The 19,061-nt window shown below is 44.7% G+C and overlaps 1 pseudogene; it reads right to left on the bottom strand.

Moving 5' to 3' along the window:
* The window catches only part of LOC138171145 (equilibrative nucleoside transporter 1-like), a 25,182-nt pseudogene extending 18,221 nt beyond the window's left edge, over positions 1-6,961 (bottom strand).
* Between the last annotated feature and the right edge of the window lie 12,100 nt (positions 6,962-19,061).

Raw genomic sequence — 19,061 nt, 5'->3', positions numbered from 1 at the left:
AAAACCAAGCCAATACAGGGGAATCTTTAATTGCCATTACTATCACAAGTGGGACCATAGGTGTCAGGTAACAGAATGTCACTCAGGTTAAATATATCTACTAGGATCTTCCTAGTTTGTGAGGAGAAAGGAGGAAGGAGCCATTCCCCAATCCACATTAGGGCTGTAATACTCCCTACCACCCACCCACCCCCATAGTAACCACTGTCTGGGACAGGCTGAACCACAGGGGTGGAGTTGAGAACATGACTGGAACCCCCAGGGGAAAAAGTCTGAGCTGTTTCCCCAACCAAGAGACAGGGAGGTTGGGCTTGAAAGCCAAGAGGGCCAAGCAGGCTGACAGGATGAGAGATCAAATGATAGATCCCTGATGGTATGTGTGGGATGCAAGGATGGGATAGATGGCAAAGGAAAGATGAATCTCCCAAAGGGTGAACAGTAAATGATCAGAGATGGAGTTTGGGGCATTGTGATATACTGGGGACAGGGGTATAAAGAGAGGGGAAGGAAATAAGATTGGGGAGGGGCAGCTAGGTGGTGCAGTGAATAGAGCACTGGCCCTGGAATCAGGAAGACCTGAGTTCAAATCGGGCCTCAGACACTTAACACTTACTAGCCATGTGACTTTAGGCAAGTCACTTACCCCCAATTGCCCTGTCCTCCCCACTCTAAAAAAAATAAGATTAGGACAGGAAGGAGACCCAAAAAGTGTAGGAAGGCTAACAATGAGGCAGGGAAGCACTGAGAGAGACATGGTGAGCAGAGATTAAGATAGGGAAGTGAAACCTGAATCCAGAGGGGAAAAAAGTGAGGGCAAGACTCAGACTGGGATTATCCAAGGAGGTCCTAGAGAGAGGGTGGAGGTGGTGATAGCAGTAACAAAGTTTTCCAGATAGGATGGCAAGGGAGAAACAGGAGCTGCCAAATAGCCTTCCCTGAGCAGAGAGGCTAAAAGCCAAGGCCATCTAACTGAGGGGAGCCAGCGGCAGAGTGGAAACAGTGATGGGATGGGAAGTCTCCCACTGATCAAGCACCCAGCAAACAGCTCAGATAGGGATTTCCTCCTCATTCACTCACAGGTGTCCATCAGAAAGGGCTGGCAGACAGAGGGGGGCCCTGACACTCCCCCAGCTCCATAGGCAGAGACCCCGATATGGATTTCCTCCTCATTCGCCCACAGGTGTCCATCAGAAAGGGCTAGCAGACGGGGGGGGGCCCTTTCTCCCCCAGCTCCATAGGCAGAGACCCCTTCTTGGGTCTTCTATGCCTCCTCTCCCTGCCCCCACCCTCCCTACCATACCTGTCCTGTGGCTTGTAACCAGTCGTCATGGCAGTGACGCCCATGGATTCCGGCTCTGTCAGGTTAGGGGTCCTTGAAGGGGAAAGGGGCAGAATTGGTGTTAAGTCCCCTCCCTCTGCACCCCAGATCCTTCTTTGTCCCACAGTGGCCAAGCACTACGTTAACTCCTCACTTCACTATCTTTGTTGGAGTTGTCCCTGTCTGACCCCCTACCCAGGTCCCAAAGGGACCCCAGCATGCCTCGACCTACTACCCTTCAAAAGGCACCCAGTCCCCAGAACAGCCAAGATAGCCACCCATGGAAACAGAGTCTTGGGAGTTCACTCCTACCCCTCTACCTCTTCCCCAAGCTGCGGCAATACCTGGTTCCCCATCACTGCCATGGCTATTTTTATCTAGCTCTGGAACAGTCTGTAGCCAGAAAACAGGAGAGAAGGAAGGAGAAAGGAGGGGATAATTGGAATGGAAAGGGAGAAGAGACAGATGAGAAAAGAAGAGACTAGAAGGGCAGCAAGAGATCAGGGCAGATAGGAGACTAGAAGGAGGAGATAGGGAAGGAAGCAAAATAGAGGAGGCAAGGATAGATATGGGAGGGACGAAAGGGGCGTAAGGAAGCACAAAACAGACAGAGAAGCTAAAGGACAAAGACTGTCCTTGAAGAAGACAACAGCCACATAATTCACCTCTCAGAGGAACTTGGCTCCAGTCCCTAAAGATCCTTTCTCCTGGAGGTGAAGGTGAAGGGGTAAAAAGGTCTGGGCATCTGCTCAGGCCTCCATTAGTCCCTTTCCTTCCCATTTCACATAAGCTGCTGCTCTATGAAGCTAACCAGGACTGGGTAGTTTCTCAGTCAGGTTTTGGAGTGTGTCTCGGAAGGACCAGTAAATAGAACCTTCCCAGTGGGACCATGATCCAGGTTTCTAATGGCACAGCTAGGGCTAAAGCTTCAAGGGTTTCCAGCCTTGAATAACATGCCAGCAGTCAGCTAAACTGAGTGTTTCAGAGGAGTGTCGTATTGGGAGGCAGTGTGAGTGGTTCAACAGGAGTGAGGGAATGAGTTCCATGATTCTCATTCACTCTGCCTGGGATTCACCCCGATCCTTGTACCTTTGTTGTTGAAATGCCCCGACCCACAGGACTTCTCTTCTTAAGCACTCCATACTATATCCCAGCCTTTGTCCCTTCTGGAAGGCCTCTGGGCTTTTGCCTACACCATGCCAAATTTGTCCCGATTCCCAGGGAACCAGTCCGCTGAAGTTCCTCTATAGTTAAAGTTGTCCCTCCATCTGCAGCAAAGGCTTGCTTTCCTTCCCATCACAGCCCTTCTGGCATCGGCTGGGATTCCTGACTATGCCACCTTTGGCATACTGTATCCATCTGCGGGGAATCTTTTGGCAGAACAAGCCATGGGCCTGGAGTATGCAGGGAAGCTTGTCACCAGCTTCCAAATGTGGGTTGTTTCATTGCCCTCATGGCATTACAAAGCCATAGGGTTCTGGACACCCTAAGTCCTTGGGGGGGTGGGGGGTGGCTGTACCATCATTGGGGAGGAATGTTGTTTCTATGTCAACTGATCCTCTCAAATAGAGGAAAACCGTGCTCTAAACCAGCAAGAAGAAAAGTTATGGGATAGGGGTTAAAACATTCTAAAGCATGTTTCCCTCCTGGCTGCCAGAAAACCATTTCTGCCCTCCCAGGTCTGATATTTCTTCTCTTTATTTGCCTTGTCGTCTACCTTGGCATTAGACTTATCACTCATTTATTCTTACATAAAATTAAAATCATGTTTCAAATGAATGTTCTCCATCAACCTTCAAGGGTCATTCGAATCTTTTTGGTTGAAAGGAGGATGTAAAGGCAATTATGATTTTTATAATAATAGATATGCTATGCAAAATGAATATACTAATAGATTTTTCAGAATTGCCTCTCGTGTGAGTCAGACTTACAATGCAGCTTAAACTTATCAAACTTTGACAAGGTTAATGGTCACTGGCATTCTTCTACCTTTGTACCTGAAGTGAAGTGAATCAAAGGCTATAGAACCTGTTCCCATCACAGAACTCTCATTCTGTGACCTACCAAGGAACGACCCCCAAGGACTCGAACAATATTGTGCCCACAGGACTCCAGAATTGTTGCATTGTCTTCATTTTGTGTGTTTGTTGTGGGAAACTGCTCAAGCCCAGGAAAACAAGGTTTGTAATATGCCTTCCCACTAGTAATTTATGTATAGTCTCTGTCTTCACTTCAGCCAGGTGGAATTATAATCAGGAGAATTCCTGAATTACGAATCTGTTCCTCATAATAAAATTAAGTAAATTGCTACCTGACTATCGGCACTTTGTGTCAGGCCTGCTATTTGGTCATTCTCAGGTTAGAGATTGGCTCAAATCTGCAAAATCTTGTTAACACCTTCTCCATCTCATTTTGTAGATGAGGAACTGAGGCAAACAGAATTAAGCCATTTGCCCAAGGTCATATAGCTAATAAGCATCTGGGGCCAGACTGGAACTCAGGAAAATGTGTCTTTCGGATTCCAAGCCCAGGCCTCCATTCACAGTCGCCTCCACAAGGTACTAAAGGAGATGATTAGTAAAAGGCCAGAAAACCATACCCAAGGGGAAATCCCCATCTCCCTATCCAATTCTCATGCAAATAATCATTCCTCCCTCAAACAGACATAAAGCATTTTGCAAATATAATATCTAAAAGTCATCTATTATCATGGAGAAGGATGAAGCAACAAACGCCCTCTACTCCTGCCACAAGTACCTACCTACTCCAACCCACCCACCAGCAGCTGCCAAAGTCATCTTTCTTAATTGCCAATATTTAATAAGCACCAGTGGCTCCCCACTACCTCCAGAATCAAAACCAAAATGCTATGTTTGGCATTTAAAGCACTTTACAACCAGGCACCTTCCTAGGCTTCCATCTTCTCATTCTATTTTCCCCCTCTATTTATTCCATGATACAATGACACTGGCTTCCTAGCTGTTCATTCACAAGCCACCATCTTCAGATTCTTTTTGTTCATTTGTTTTTTTACTAACCGGCCTCCTAGAATGTCTAGAATGCTCTCTCTTTCTCCTCATGTCTACCTGCTGGCTAAGTGACAGCTCAAAGGTCTTCCCTGGTCCCCCTTAATGCTAATACCTTCTCTCTGAGATTATTTCCAGTGTAAACTGTACATATTTTTTTCAGCGTAATGGTTTGCCATCTTCTCCCTTCCCCACCCCCAGATTGTGAGCTACTCAAGGGCAGAGACTGGTTTTTGCCTTTATTTGTATCCTTAGGACTTAGCACAGTGGCTTTTGTCCAAGGCATCAGATGCCTCCCACCTCAGGCCTTGAGTGGATGGACTGCCCACTCAAACTAAAGCTCCTGGTCTGGCAGCTATGTGCCGCACTGTGCATGGAGCTGAGGATACTTAAGTTCCAATCTGGCCTTAGCTGTGTGACCCTGGTCAGATCACTTCATTTCTGCCTCACTTTCCTCATCTGTAAAACGGGAAAAATAACAGCACTTCCCTCCCAGGGTTGTTGTGAGGATTCAATGACGAAAGTACTTAGCCTCATACATAGTAAGTTCTATCAATGTTAGCTGTTAGAATTACTCCTGAATAGGTAGAAGAATCAAATCTGAAACAGTCATGCACTTCTCACCAGATAACAGAAGGATGAAACTTGGCCAAACCAAGTCCAGTTTAGTGGGAGGGGCAGCTGCTCTGGAGAGGCAAATTTAGGTGACAGATTTTCCCATCACTTGGCAGAGGGGGAGAATCCCTTGCCTACTTTCATCCCACTTGAGGCAAGAGCCTAGTCAAGAAACCCTGTGCCCCACTCACCACAAAGGCAAAAAGGAAGGGGGGGGAGGTTTAGGGGTAGAGCTGAGTCGTCTTTGGGAAGGGTAAAGTATAGAAGGGAGCATAAGACATTTCAGAGTCCTCCCATATTACAAATAGCTAAAAAAAAAAAAAAATTCAGGCCCTGAGGCTATAGAGGGACCCTCCCCAGTCTGGTAGCCTGGTCCTGCCAGGCCCTTCACACCAGCCATTGGTTCCAATTGCCCCTTCCTCCTTCCTCGATTTTCTCTAAGCCCCAGAAGCTGTTTGTATCTTTATCTGCCCCTACCACCAGCAGCCTGGCAGGTGGGCCTGTAGAAGACAAGAGGAAAGCAAGCACACAGAGATGCCGCCAGAAGCATCTGGGCTCCCTCAGTCTGAAACCAGACAGCAAGGCCATGTCTCACATTGTCAGCCTCTGAACAGGGCAGACCAAGTCTTAATGACACAGACTCCTACACACAGAAGCCCCTCTTCTGCATCCTGAGACCGCTCCACTGTACCCAGAAAGATGCTCCCCCACCTTACTACTGTCAAATCCCAACATTTCCCTGTGACCCCGACAAGCCTTCCTACATATGACCTGAAGCAGGTGGGAAGACAATGAGAGCACCATGTTCCCAGACCCACAGAGCCCAGACTGCCAAGGAAACCTCAGCTCTTCCACAAGACAAATTGGGGTACTTGCACATGTATTGAGATGAATGGAAACACTGAGACAGGCCTGTAAGAGTCTCACACCCAGGATTTGGAACTTCACTGGAGTAATGCTGGCCGTGTAGGAAAGGCCGATGGAGAGATAAGCAGAAATGGGGACCAGAGGTGACCGTAGTTGGTGAGAAGGGTAAAAACAAGAACTAGGCATAGGGGGGAGGGGGAAAGAGGCCAGCCTCGATAGACTGTGATGAGAAAATCTTGAGGAAGAGCTTTCCTTGGGAGGGACAAGGAAGCCCTGTCCCTAACATCTTGAGTATTGTGCTCAGGTGCTCTAATTTAAGAAAGCCGATGATAAACTGGAGTGTATAAAAGAGAAAGCAATCAGGATTTTGAAGGGCATCAAGAGTTAGTCATAAGACAATTAGGTGAAGGCTCTAAGAATGTCCAGCCAATTGACAGGAAGCCTAGTTCAGAAAACTGAGGCTTGATGTAAGGAAAAAATTCCCAATATATTGGTTATTTATAAGTGGACCAGGCTGCCTCTAGAGGCAATGGGTTTGCTTTCATTGGTTCAGCCATTTTGGGGAACCCTACCCAAGAGTTGGGGGAAGAGGGGTATAAGACTCAGAAAACAGAAACTTCAGGAACAGATGCACCTATGCTTGAAATGAGAGGAGGGGGCAGCCTCATATCATCATGGAGCCCAGGTAGAGCGGGGCAGCCTCTTAAGATGGCTAGAGGAAGGATGCAAAGGAGGGATGAGTAGAGATGGACGAGAGCACTAGACTTGGAATCAAGCGTTCTATTACCGGCTCTGGAACTCTATTAGCTAGGGACTAATGGGCAAGTCCCTTCCCGATCCCTGAGCCTGTTTCCTTCCTCATCAATAAATCTCCCGGCAAGGTAGTCCTAGCCCTAGTGGATCGGAAAAGTGAGGATGGGCGTTATTTAAATTGGCAAAACTATCATAGACCGTCCTCAAGTAGCAAGATTTGTGCCCCTCTTATCAATTCACCGAACACATTGACCAGTCGGCTCTCTCCCGCCTCCAGTTCCACAACCCCCCACCCCTGCTCCGCCTCGCCCTCCAGCTCGGTCCGAAGACAATGTCCTAGACACCCCGGCCGGCCGAACTCCAGTCCCTCCCAGAGCACCATGAGGTCGCCTCTCCTGGTTCCCGTACCTTCCTCCGCCGTTCTCCTCTGTCCTCTTCCCAGAAGGAGGATGGCAAAGGAGTAACGGCGAGATCGGGGACGCGGAAATCACCTAGGGGTGCTGGGTGCTCCACCCCGGGACCCTAGAAACTCCCGTGCTGCGCCCTAAGAGCCCAGGGACGCCAGGGGGGTCGGTGCAAGGGAAACCACCCCGCCTTGTCCCCTGCACACAGTAGGAATGGCCAGCAGCACATTGGGTTCAGGGGCCACGTGCCATTAGGGGCTGGCAGGGCTCAAACCTCCTACCCTCCAGGGTCCCCTAACTCCACATTTCCCACGTGCACACCGAGGACCTCACCTGCTCTGGCCGGCTCTTCAGGGGCCCAGCTCCAGCTCCGCTGGAATAGCTGGGCACCCTCCCATAGCTCCAGACTTCAAAGCTGCCCTCCCCAGGTCCCGCCCACAACCCAAGAAACACCCCCCACCACCACCACCAGCCCTCTCTATCCCCGCCTCCTCCTCTCCCCCCAAGTCCCACTCTTTCTCCTCCTTTTGCAATATGCCTTCTCGAGGTGGCCAGGTGGCTCAGCGAGTAAGAGCACAGTCCCCGGTGTCGTGATGACCTGGGGGATCGAATCTGGGCTCAGATACTCAGTACCACACCCAGAAATAACTGGCCGTGTAACCTTGAGCAAGTTACTTAACCCCAACTGCTTAAAAAAAGAAAAAAAGAAAAAATATTCCTTCCCTCAGCCCAGTAAGCCATCCACCCCCGGCCCCACCCCCGCCTAACGGCACCTGATGCCCCCTCTCCAGAACCCTGGAATTGGCCTCCCACCATGTCTACTTAATTGTGGGTTGTTCTTTCCACATCCCGTGAAGTTATTTTGTTTCTACACCATTCTAGGACTCTCTCAAACTCATCCTTCATGAGGACTTCTTCAACTGGTACCCCCGCCCCACTGGTACACCCCTTCTATTGGTATACTCCCCCATAATAACCGCATCCTCGGCCACAGAACATTCCAGCCAGAGACCCACTTCACCTCCCAAAGTCCAAAACCCTAAATACTGCTTTACCTCTAACAATAAATTCATTGCTTTCAGAATGAAAAAATCAGACAGGGATAGGGGCTCTGCTTTGGGGGGGGGGGTCTTTTTTTGCATCCCCAATGCCTACCTAGCACGGTGCTGGGCTCACAGTAGGGGTTGAAACAACCCGACTTAACTGATTTTACCCTCTCTGCTACCTCCTTCACCCAGTCACCCTTATTCTCCAGATACTTTTTGTTACCACGGACACTAACCTCTCCCCAAGAACGCTGCCTTTCTTCCAAGACCCTGCCTTCTCTCCAGTTCTACTTTCTTCCACGATTCCCTTCCTCAGACCCTCAGACCAGAACTCCCTTATTTATATTTCCGATAACTGTCTCCTTTCCTGAGCTGGATTACTCCTTTCAGACCATTTTGGTTCTCTATTCCTATGGGACTGGTCCTTCCCTCCACCACTTCCAATTCCCTTTGTTCACATTCTTCCTGCATCCTTTTGTGTTGGAGGAAGGTCTTAGTGCGTCACTAAGTTATAGCCTTCCCATTGCCCTGGACTCACACTTTATCTTAAGCTGGATCTCCTCAGTACATCCGCCTTATCTATATCCAAGACTAGCTCTAAGGGAACGAGAGTGAAAAGAGGTAGGGTGTCTTTTGGAGGTCACACCCCTAAAATGAATTTCAGTGTCTATTTCCAGCAGTTCTTAGAAAATCCAAGGTCCCTTTGCCTGGCCCCACTTCTCGCTGGTCGTGAGTTACCAATTTAACTGCATTTAGCCAGCAGACAATAGGGGTCCGATTGAGGATAATTCTGGAAGGAAAGTTTCAGCGAAGACAATTCCCAGCTTCTTGGCAAGAGCACAAGAAGGAGGTATTGCTAATAAGGTATGGAGTCTGGAAGACTTTGAGTCAGAAAGATCTGAGTTCAAATCCTGTCTTCAGATTTATTAGGAGCTGGTGAGCCTAAGTCAACAAACCTTTCAACCTCACTTCTGCACCAGTAAAAAGGGGACAATAATTGTACTTTCTGCAGAATGTTGTTGGGGGGAAATAAAATAAGGTGTGAGAATTTCCTTGCAAACCTTAAAACACTAAGTACATATCAAAACTATTATTTTTATTACAGAGATGAAAGGCTGTAGGAGACCTCTAGAGCTCACTTCACTACCATCACCCTACTGCCTCTGCCCAAGCACCCTGCCCTTTAGGAGGCAAGATAAGGCTAATTAACAATTAATAATAATTTCAACCAAGAATTCCTCAGACATACCATGTTTCCCTGATAATAAGACACTGTCTTAATTTTTTTGGAAAGAAAAACACCAGAGGGCTTATTTTCAGGGGAGGGCTTATGTTGTCCTGCCTCAGCTCTCCTCCACGGCACTGCTTGCAATAGTGCCAGCAAGCAAATCACTGGGGAAGAACAGGATGATGCGCTCACTGCTGCAGCTCTGATTGGATGCAGCTCAGAGCACGTGCGTTTCAGGGGGGGGGTACGGTGCATACAGAGGGTACCGTAATGTAGCATGTAGCTCAGGGGATCACCTTCACTACAGTAGCAATCTCAATAGGGCTTATTTTTGGGGGAGGGCTTATTTTAGAGGAATCTTACACAGTGAGGGGAGGGCTTATTTTCGGGATAGGTCTTATAATCGGGGAAACACGGTAGTTGGACAGAGCTGGGGAAACGAATTCATTTTTCCCAAACCCTTCTCCCCCAACAAATACATAGTTAGACCAAAGGGAAAGGGGACTACAGTCTCTCAGAGCTAGGCTTTTGTTCCAAATGTTTTCTCTCATGCATACAGGCCCAGAGTGCTGGATACAGAGCCAATTTGTATGGATATATATTCACAAATACCCTAGATTCTCCATAATATATCACCAAGGTCACCATGCCATTGACCCCAAAGGTCAACTACTCTAGCCTCAGCCTAGGTGGGAAGCTTCAGGGAAAGGAACAGTCTTATATTCCTAGGGAACACCTAGGCCTTGGATACTCTCCATAGAATGGCCTTAGATAGAGAGGCCTTGGATACTCTTCATAGAACTTGGGGGAAATGGGTGTGGCCAGTAATCACTGGCCCAGCATGAGAAGGGAAGGAGAGGGAAGTAGTCACTGTCTAGGTTCAGACTGAAGGAGGCTTATTCCTTCTTACACCAAGCCCTCTCCCCCATTCCCCTAGGGAAACACACAACAGCCCAGGCTATTATAGCTGGAAGGCCACCCACCATCATGCCCAACCTAGGCACTCACCTAGTTCTACTACCTAGGCACTCAGCCAGCAGTGGCTCTCCATAGCCTCCCCAGGAAACTGACCTCCTATAGAAGTTGCTTTTGGACCCAGGTGCCCTCTGGTGAGCATCCCTGGAAGTTTCCAGGTTGTCCCAAGTAGGAACGGTCTGTTGCTATGCTACCCATGCTAGCCCACCATGCCTAAGAATCATATGTCCTTGGACTCTACAGGACACTTCTAAATCAATCCTAACTGGACACTGCTCATGCCATCCCCCTATGGGTTCACCCTTAGGTGCCTAGCAGTGGGTTCTCTGGAGGTTGGAGGCAGGGAAAAATACTCACCAACCAGAAGGCTTTGGGCAAATTAGTTGGTCTGTCTTGCAGATGGACAGGGGTGGTGGTTTATAGATGATCTCCAAGGTCTCTTGTCTAGTCCTAAAGCCTTTGATCCCCAACCCTACAAGGATTCAGATTATCTCCACGTTTTTCTTTGTCCTCCCCAAGTTCCTCAGGCAGCCTTTCCAGAGGTTCCCAAACCTATTTGACCTACACCCCCTTTGCAAAAAAAAAAAAATACTTAGGACCCTCCCCTTGGAAAGTTACTTCCTTTAACCCTTTAATGGTTTTTTTTTTATTAATTTACTTCATTTCAAAAAATATGTAAAATATATTTTTTGAAAAGGCACATTTTAAATTTAATAATTTATTGTAAATTTGTGATTTTTTTCCTACATTGAAATTTTGATGATACACTATTGCATTATGTAAGCATATAGTATTGCATTATAAACAAGTCATTATTGGCACATATTCCTGCTGGACTTGTTGGACATGTTGGACTTCCCAATAATGCACAACACAGTGGCTTGCCAACACTTGCTTGTTAAGACCTATCAGCAGATCTGACCATAGATAGTTTATAATTTGTATTTTTTGTGTTTATTTGGAAAATGATATAATCACTATGACTTTAACTCTGTTAGACAACAGATGAAACCTGTACCAACAATTTTTGAAAATTGTCTTCTCTTTTTTCTTTGTGCTTCCACCACCCCCTTATTTTTATTCAATGCCTCCCATTGGACCTGAAGCTAGTACTGTCCCCCCATCATTTCCAGTGCCTCTCCCAGGGGTAGTATCACACACTTTGGGAATCTATCTCTAGATAATCAATACTATAAATCTCATTTCTTCGTATTTAACCAAGTCACCACCAGCGTGAGAATGCATGGCTTAAGTGTCTCTGTCTCTGTAAATCACAGGTTCTTTGTGTGTTTGTGTATTTGCACACCACAGACAAGTTTTTCCATGAAAATTGTGTTTGTTCTGTTTGTGTGAAGGATCTAAGCTTGTTGAGTATTCTAGAGTGTCCCCCTGATATCTCCAGTATGCATACCTGTGTGCCTCCAAGGGGCCTGAGGGAAAATGATTCTTTTGCTAGTCTATTTGTCTATCTCAGCTCCCTCCCCCTCTTCCACCCACTCCCCCTCAGGCTAGCCAACCCCACCCTGCTCCATTTCTCAGACCTCCACCACAACATCTCCAATGAGGGAGAGCCCACAGCCTCCTGAGGAGCCTGATCCACTTTGGGACAGCTCAGATTATTCCCAACATGAATTCTACTTTATGTTATTTGTGGTTTCCACCAACTGTGCTTGGTTCTGCCCTATGGTGCCAAATAGAACAAGTCTAATCCCTGGTCCATAAGATCCCCTTTCAAATACTTGAAAACAATTATCCTGTTCACCCTTTCTTCTGTTCCCCAGGTCAAACATGGTCAGGTGCTACATCCTTGTATGGCATATGTACATGATGTTAAGATAAGCTTGTTGCATTGAATTGAAATAGAAAAATTAGGCATGGTAATCATAGACTGGTATTCTTCTAAAAAGGCAACTGCAGAACTAAGTATTCCTCATCTCCCACAATGACTTGTCTTCACCATAATGGTGACAACTTCATCACTATAAGCAGTAGATAGAGCACCTAGCCTAGACACAGGAAGATATGAACTCAAATCTGGCCTCAAATCTCACTTATTAGCTGTCAGACCCTGCACATGTCACCTAACCCATATTTGCCTCACGTCTTCATCTATAAAACAGGGGCAGACTAGAGATGGAAATGACAAACCATTCCAGTGTCTTTGCCAAGAAAATCCCACAGACAAGTCTATGAGGTCAGGAAAAGATGGACACAACTGAATGACTGAACAAGGTAGCATAATGGATAGAGTGCTGAGCCTGGATGCAGGAAGTTGTAAATTCAAATCCAGACTCAGATACTTACTAGCTTTGGGATGCTGGACAAGTCACTTAACTTCTCTCTGCCTCAGTTTCCTTAACTGTAAAATGAGAATAATAATAGCACCCAGGGTTGTTATGAAAATCAAATCAAGTAATATAAATATAAAGCTCTTTTTTTTTTTTAAGCAATCGGGGTTAAGTAACTTGCTCAAGGTTACACAGCCAGTTATTTCTGGGTGTGGTGCTGAGTATCTGAACCTGGATTTGATCCAGGTCATCCTGACACTGGAGCCAGTGCTCTTACTTGCTGAGCCACCTGGCTGCCCCTAAGCAATTGGGGTTAAGTAACTTGCTCAAGGTTACACGGCCAGGTGTTTCTGGGTGGGTGCTAAGTGTCTGAGCCCCGGTGTCGATCTCCAGGTCTTCTCAACACTGGAGCCGCTGCTCTTACTCACTGTGCTACCTGGCCGCCCCAAAATATAAAGCTCTTTACCCGGTGTCTGACACATAGTGGGTGCTGGAGAAAGGCTCATTCACTTCCTCCTAGTAGGGATCCTCCTGCTTCTTGTTTCAAATATGAGTTTTTCCATTCTAGAATTCCTAGTCATCTGTTTAAACCAGCTGTTTCTGCTTTGCTTGGCTTCCCTCCTCATTCCGCCTGGTTTATGTTTGGATTGCACTATAGCTTTTTCCTCTGCATGGACACTCCTGGCTCCCTCCCTAGATTCTCGTTTACTCTTTGTAAACTTGAAACATAAATTACTCCTCAACAGTAACTCCCTTCTGACCCTATCCATGGGCAGAAGTACTGACCATTAACTGCTAACATGCCCTGACTGACAGGCCTTTACTGTTGTCCTAGTATCTGTGATAAAAGCATGAGGAATTAAACAGCTAACTCTGGTATAAGATGAGGAAACAGAAGTATATTTGTGATGTGGCAGCCAGGTGGTAGAGGTACAGCGGACAGTGCACCAAGGCTGGAGTCAGGAAGATTCCTCTTTACGAGTTCAAATCTAGCTTCGGAAGCTTGCTAGCTATGTGACCCTAGACAAGTCACTTAACCACGTCTGCCTCAGTTCCTCATCTCTCACATGAGCTGGAGAAGGAAATGGCAAATCACTCCAGTGTCTTTGCCAAGAAAACTCCCAATGGCATCATCAAGAGTTGACCATGATTGAAATGACTAACAACAACAAAACTGTTCTTACCTTGAATTGGTTTTTATCCATAAAATCTGAAGTAATATGGAGTACAATGCAGTAAACTCTAGGCCAGAGTCCCAGAATGTTGATGCCTCCCTCAGGGGAATAGGGTGCCTCTGTGAGGATATATTTACACACAAGGGGCAGATAGCCAAATTTGTGGGCACTTTTTCAACACACCTTACCCCAGATCTGTGCATCAACAGCTTTCTGTAGTCTTAAATAGACAGGCCCACAACAAACCTATCGCTTGTCTCCCAAAGAAACATAAATATGGGCACACCCTCTAGATGTATGATCAGCCTTCGCTTTCCTATCCCCCCATGCCACATCCCAGGATACCCAGAAAAAGACTCATAGAAGGATGTGGAAACATAGGCTTTCCAATATCCTCTAACCTGTGGCCTCAAAGCCTCACGTGGCCTTCTATGTCCTTGGGTGGGGTCTTTTAATAAAGTCCAAGTTCTACAGAATAAATCCTTTTCCCCCTTGACTGGATCCAAACTTCACCGAAGAGATTCTTTTCTTAAGGGCTTTTGTTCTGTGAAGTTTGGATTCAGTCAAAGGGCTGCTGACCTAGAGAGCCATACGTGGCCTCCTGGCCATAGGTTCCCCACCCCTGATAGACTATCTGAGTTTCAGGTTCCCATCTGTAAAATAATAGGTTAAATAAAAATTCCTTTCAGCTCCTGTGATCTGATAAATAATCAAAGTTCTTTTTAAAAAAAAATCAGAGCTGAGTATCAGGAGACTATGCTTTCTTCTAGGCCTGAATCTGCTGTAATTTTGTAACATTGCATTTATGACTTTAACCTTCTTGACATTCAGTTTGCTTATCTGTGAAGTGATAAAGTCCCATTCCTAATTTATGGGGATGTTAAGAGAACTAAATGAGACTAATAAATGAGAAAAAATTTGAGACTAAAAGTATTATTTATAGTTAGTGCACTGTAATCTTGTACTGTCAGGTTCCACCCTGTTATACTGCCTATCTGGGTTCTAGGTATCCTGAGGTATATCTCTTTTCTCTTCCATTGGATCAAGTTCTATGTCCCTCCCACCCCATATGTAAGGCACCAATGACTGGCAACCCAGTTATTTAACCATGCAACATAAACTGGCTTTTATAAGAAGAAATATAAAAATTTCTTCCAAACATCTTAGCAGCATAATTTCCTCTATAGTTATCTCAGTCTATGTAAGAAGGGAGAGATTAGGCTCAAAATTTAGCTCAGTTCCTATATAGCATCAGCCCCACAAAGTTCATTGCCAAAGTTCATGGCCGCAACAGTCAGTGGTCCTGAAGGACACTCTTAAATGTGGATTGATATTAGGCTGGCTGCAACATTCAGATTGGATTCCAACTCATGGATTCCTGTAACATATTCCAAAACTATGTCAGAGATTCCACTCTCTTTACCTAGAATGGGGAAGAACAAACTAGCCAAGGAGAACCTGTCCCCAGGACTATATGGCCCCAGAGGAAGAAGGCCCTGAGGTATTTCTCATTACCTTATTCTCTCACAGGATATGAAGGAGGCATCGAGCTCCTCCAGATGCAAATGCAGAAATGACAGGCAAAAAGCAAGACACTGCATCTGAAAGGCCTTCTTGTAAGCCTCTGAAGTCAACCAGAAAGTGAGGGTGTGGACCCTCTTTTTCAGCACCTAGCACCGTGCTTTCTTCAGACTTCCTAACGAAAGTTTAATGTTCATTTCTGTTGTCTTCCAGTTATTTAACATAGAGACATCTCCTGCTTCTTGGAAGCTTTGCCAAGAAAGCCCAATCTCTGGATAATAACGTGTCATTGGAGGGCCAGACTAAGGTCATCGAATGTTTCCATTAGAAGTCTGACCACTAGATAATGAATCTTTTAGACCATAGCAACTCATAAAAACCATCTATTAAAGTGATCAAGAGAATATAATACGCATCAATAGAAGTCAAACCCACCTCAATGAAATCATCGATTTTTGACATATATTTTTGCCTATTAGAATATTACTAGTCTATGGGGCGGCCAGGTGGCTCAGCGAGTAAGAGCACCGGCTCCAGTGTTGGGATGACCTGGATCAAATCCAGGCTCAGACACTTAGCACCCACCCAGAAATAACTGGCCGTGTAACCTTGAGCAAGTTACTTAATCCCGATTGCTTTAAAAAAAAAAAAAAGAATATTACTAGTCTAAACCAGCAGGGGGATTATCTGACCACATGTAGGTCCATTCCAAGGTAGTTGATCCAAGAAAGAGCAGGTAAGGGAATTGAGAGTTGATATTGCCTAAAAGAAAATTTAGGAATCATTTATCAATTAACAAAGCCTATTTAGAATCCTCAGAAGAAGCTGGGAAGAAGAAGTTTGCTCTGCTCAATGACCTAAAGGCCAACTCTTAAACACTCTCACCTTTACTGTTTGTAAAAGTGCCCCCCTCGATTTTCTACCTAAACTTTTAGAATTTTTCTCATTGTTTAATAATCACAAAAAAACTATTGATTATAAATTATTTCATCAAGATTACAATTAAGAAAGTATAGGTGGAAATTGTGAAGTACACTCCAAAAGACATCAAAGTAGTAGGAAAATCAGCCATATGTATAAAAAATATTTATAGAATCTTTTTTTTTTCTGTAGTGGCAAAGAACTAAGAAGGGTACCCAGAGTCAAAGAATGTCTGACCCAAATAAGGTCATGAAGAGTCAGACACAGCTGAAATGACTAGACAAAAATCAAGCCTCAGAAGCCTCAGACACCTGCAGCTCTGACTCCTCTGAGGGTAAAGGAGGTACTAAGAAAAGAGAAGTCAGCACTTCCGAACATTACTTCTGAGGAGAAGTACGTGTTTGCCACACACAGAGCTGAACATAGATGCAAAAATTTTAAATGAAATATTAGCAAAAAGATTATAACAATTTATCACAAGAATAATACACTTTGATCAGGTAGGATTTATTTCGGGAATGCAAGGCTACTTTAATATTAGGAAAACTATCAGTGTAATTGATCATATCAACAAAAAAACTAGCAGAAACCATATGATCATCTCAATAGATGCAGAAAAAGCTTTTGATAAAATACAACACCTATTCCTATTAAAAACACTAGAAAATATAGGAATATATGGAATCTTCCTTACAATAATGTTAGCATCTATCTAAAACCATCAGCAAGTATTATATGTAATAGATGCATTTCCAGTAAGATTGGGGGTGAAACAAGGATGTCCTCTATCAGCCCTGTTATTCAATTTGGTAATAGAAATGTTAGCTGTAGCAGTAAGAGAAGAAAAGGAAATTGAAGGAATTAGAATAGGCAAAGAAGAGACTAAGCGATCATTCTTTGCAAATGATATGATGATATACTTAAAGGATCAAGTAAAAAAGCTACATGAAATAAAAAATAAGTTTAACAGAGTTGCAGGATATAAAAATAAACCCACATAAATCCTCATTATTCCTATATATTTCTAACAAAGCCCAACAGCAAGAAATAGGAAGAAAAATTCCATTTAAAGTTACTGTAGGCATTATAAAATATTTGAGAGTCTACCTGCAAAACAAAGCCAGGAACTTTATGAACACAATTACAAAACATTTTTCACACAAATAAAGTTCAGATCTAAATAATTTGAAAAACATCAGTTGCTCATCATTAGGCCAAACTAATATAATAAAAATGACAATTTTACCTAAATTAATTTACCTATTTAGTGCCATACCAATCAAACTACCAGAAACTTACTTTATAGAGCTAGAAAAAAATGGTAACAAAATTCATCTAGAAGGGCAAAAGGTCCAGAATATCAAAGGAATTAATGAAAAGAAATGCTAGGGAAGATGGCCTAGCCATACCAGATTTTAAACTGTATTATAAAGCAGCAGTCATTAAAACTGCTTGGTACTGTATGGGCTGAAAAGCTCCATTCAAAATTTAAACAAGAACACGGAGGTTTCTCAGGATAAAAACAGGAAATTTTTATTCTCTTCCCTAGAGGGAAGAGGGCAGTCCTCTCTATGATGGATCAGGGAGAGGAGGGATGCACTAAGGGGTGAACAGAGTTTTTAAACCCTAATACAGCAGGCTCACATTCCCCATGGTCCCTCCCTCCCATTGTTGGGGGGGGGGGGTTCCTCCCCCCCCCCCCCCCTCCTCTTCTCCTCCTCCTCCTCCTCCTCCTCCTCCTTCTTCTTCTTCTCCTCCTCCTCCTCTTCCTTCTTCTTGCTTTTTGGGGAGGGGAAGGAAGGGCAATTGGGGTTAAGTGACTTGCCCAAGGTCAGAGGGCTAGTTTTGTGTTAAGTGTCTGAAGCCAGATTTGAACTCAGGTCCTCCTGACTCCAGGACTGGTGCTTTATTCACTGTGCCAACTAGCCTCTCCTCTCCTCTTCTTTTCACCTTCTGAAAACTTCTCACACCACTACTGATAAATTTTTTTCTACAATCTTATCTTCCCAAGACAGGCAACCAGGGAGAAAGCAGTTCTTATGAAGGCCTGGTCCAGACTCTTGGGAAAGCTGTCTACATCTGATGTTATCTTTTTCAGATCCCTGGGCTCAGAGGAGGGGTAATCTTCAGATGCCTAGAGTCCATATACACAAGCTGGCACAGCCAGACAGACCTGACACTGCTTTCCAGAAACATATGATTGATGCCAAAGGTGCATAGAAAGGTTCAGTTTCCCAGCCATGCAAGGCTAGGTCCAAACAGTGTAACAAATAGTTCAGCTTTCTTAGCCACACAGGACTAGGCTCAAACAACACAATAAAGTTTTCTCACAATTTTACAAAATTGCATAATTACATTAAGTCAGATACAGATTAAACTTCTTAGGTGACTCACAATATACCAGTTTTGAGAAAGGAGATTACATGTCACCAAAATAACCAAGAAAACTTACACATAAACCATACAAGTTAACAGAATCATTATTATCCCATGTTAATTAACATCAAATTACTTGTTTCCCAATGACCCATTCCCAATATTCATTTAAACAACACTTTTGATTCCCAGAGGCCTCATATAATTATACAATTCAAAAAGGGACTTCTGCTTCTCTGGCTCAGATCTAGAGGTTACCAGATAATTCTGACTTAATATAAATTAGTATAATCACTTAAAATTGGTTCCACACTTTGAAACTTCAGAGAATTTTCAGTTTATTTATTCTTTGTTATTTCCACCCCTACCTAAATCCTGTACCTTGAAAGTCCTCTATTCCACTGAATGACCATATTTTCCCCTGAAACATTATACTCAGTTTTACTGGGTAGGTGATTCTTGGTTTTAATCCCAGCTCCTTTGACTTCCAGAATATCATATTCCAAGCCCTTTGATCCCTCAATATAGAAGCGCCAGATACTGTGTTA

This window comes from Petaurus breviceps, unplaced genomic scaffold (assembly GCF_028583685.1).
Source record: "Petaurus breviceps papuanus isolate PSGF00001 unplaced genomic scaffold, PetGlider_PUasm1.0 419, whole genome shotgun sequence".
NCBI lineage: Eukaryota > Metazoa > Chordata > Mammalia > Diprotodontia > Petauridae > Petaurus > Petaurus breviceps.
This window is presented reverse-complemented; position numbering and strand designations above follow the sequence as displayed.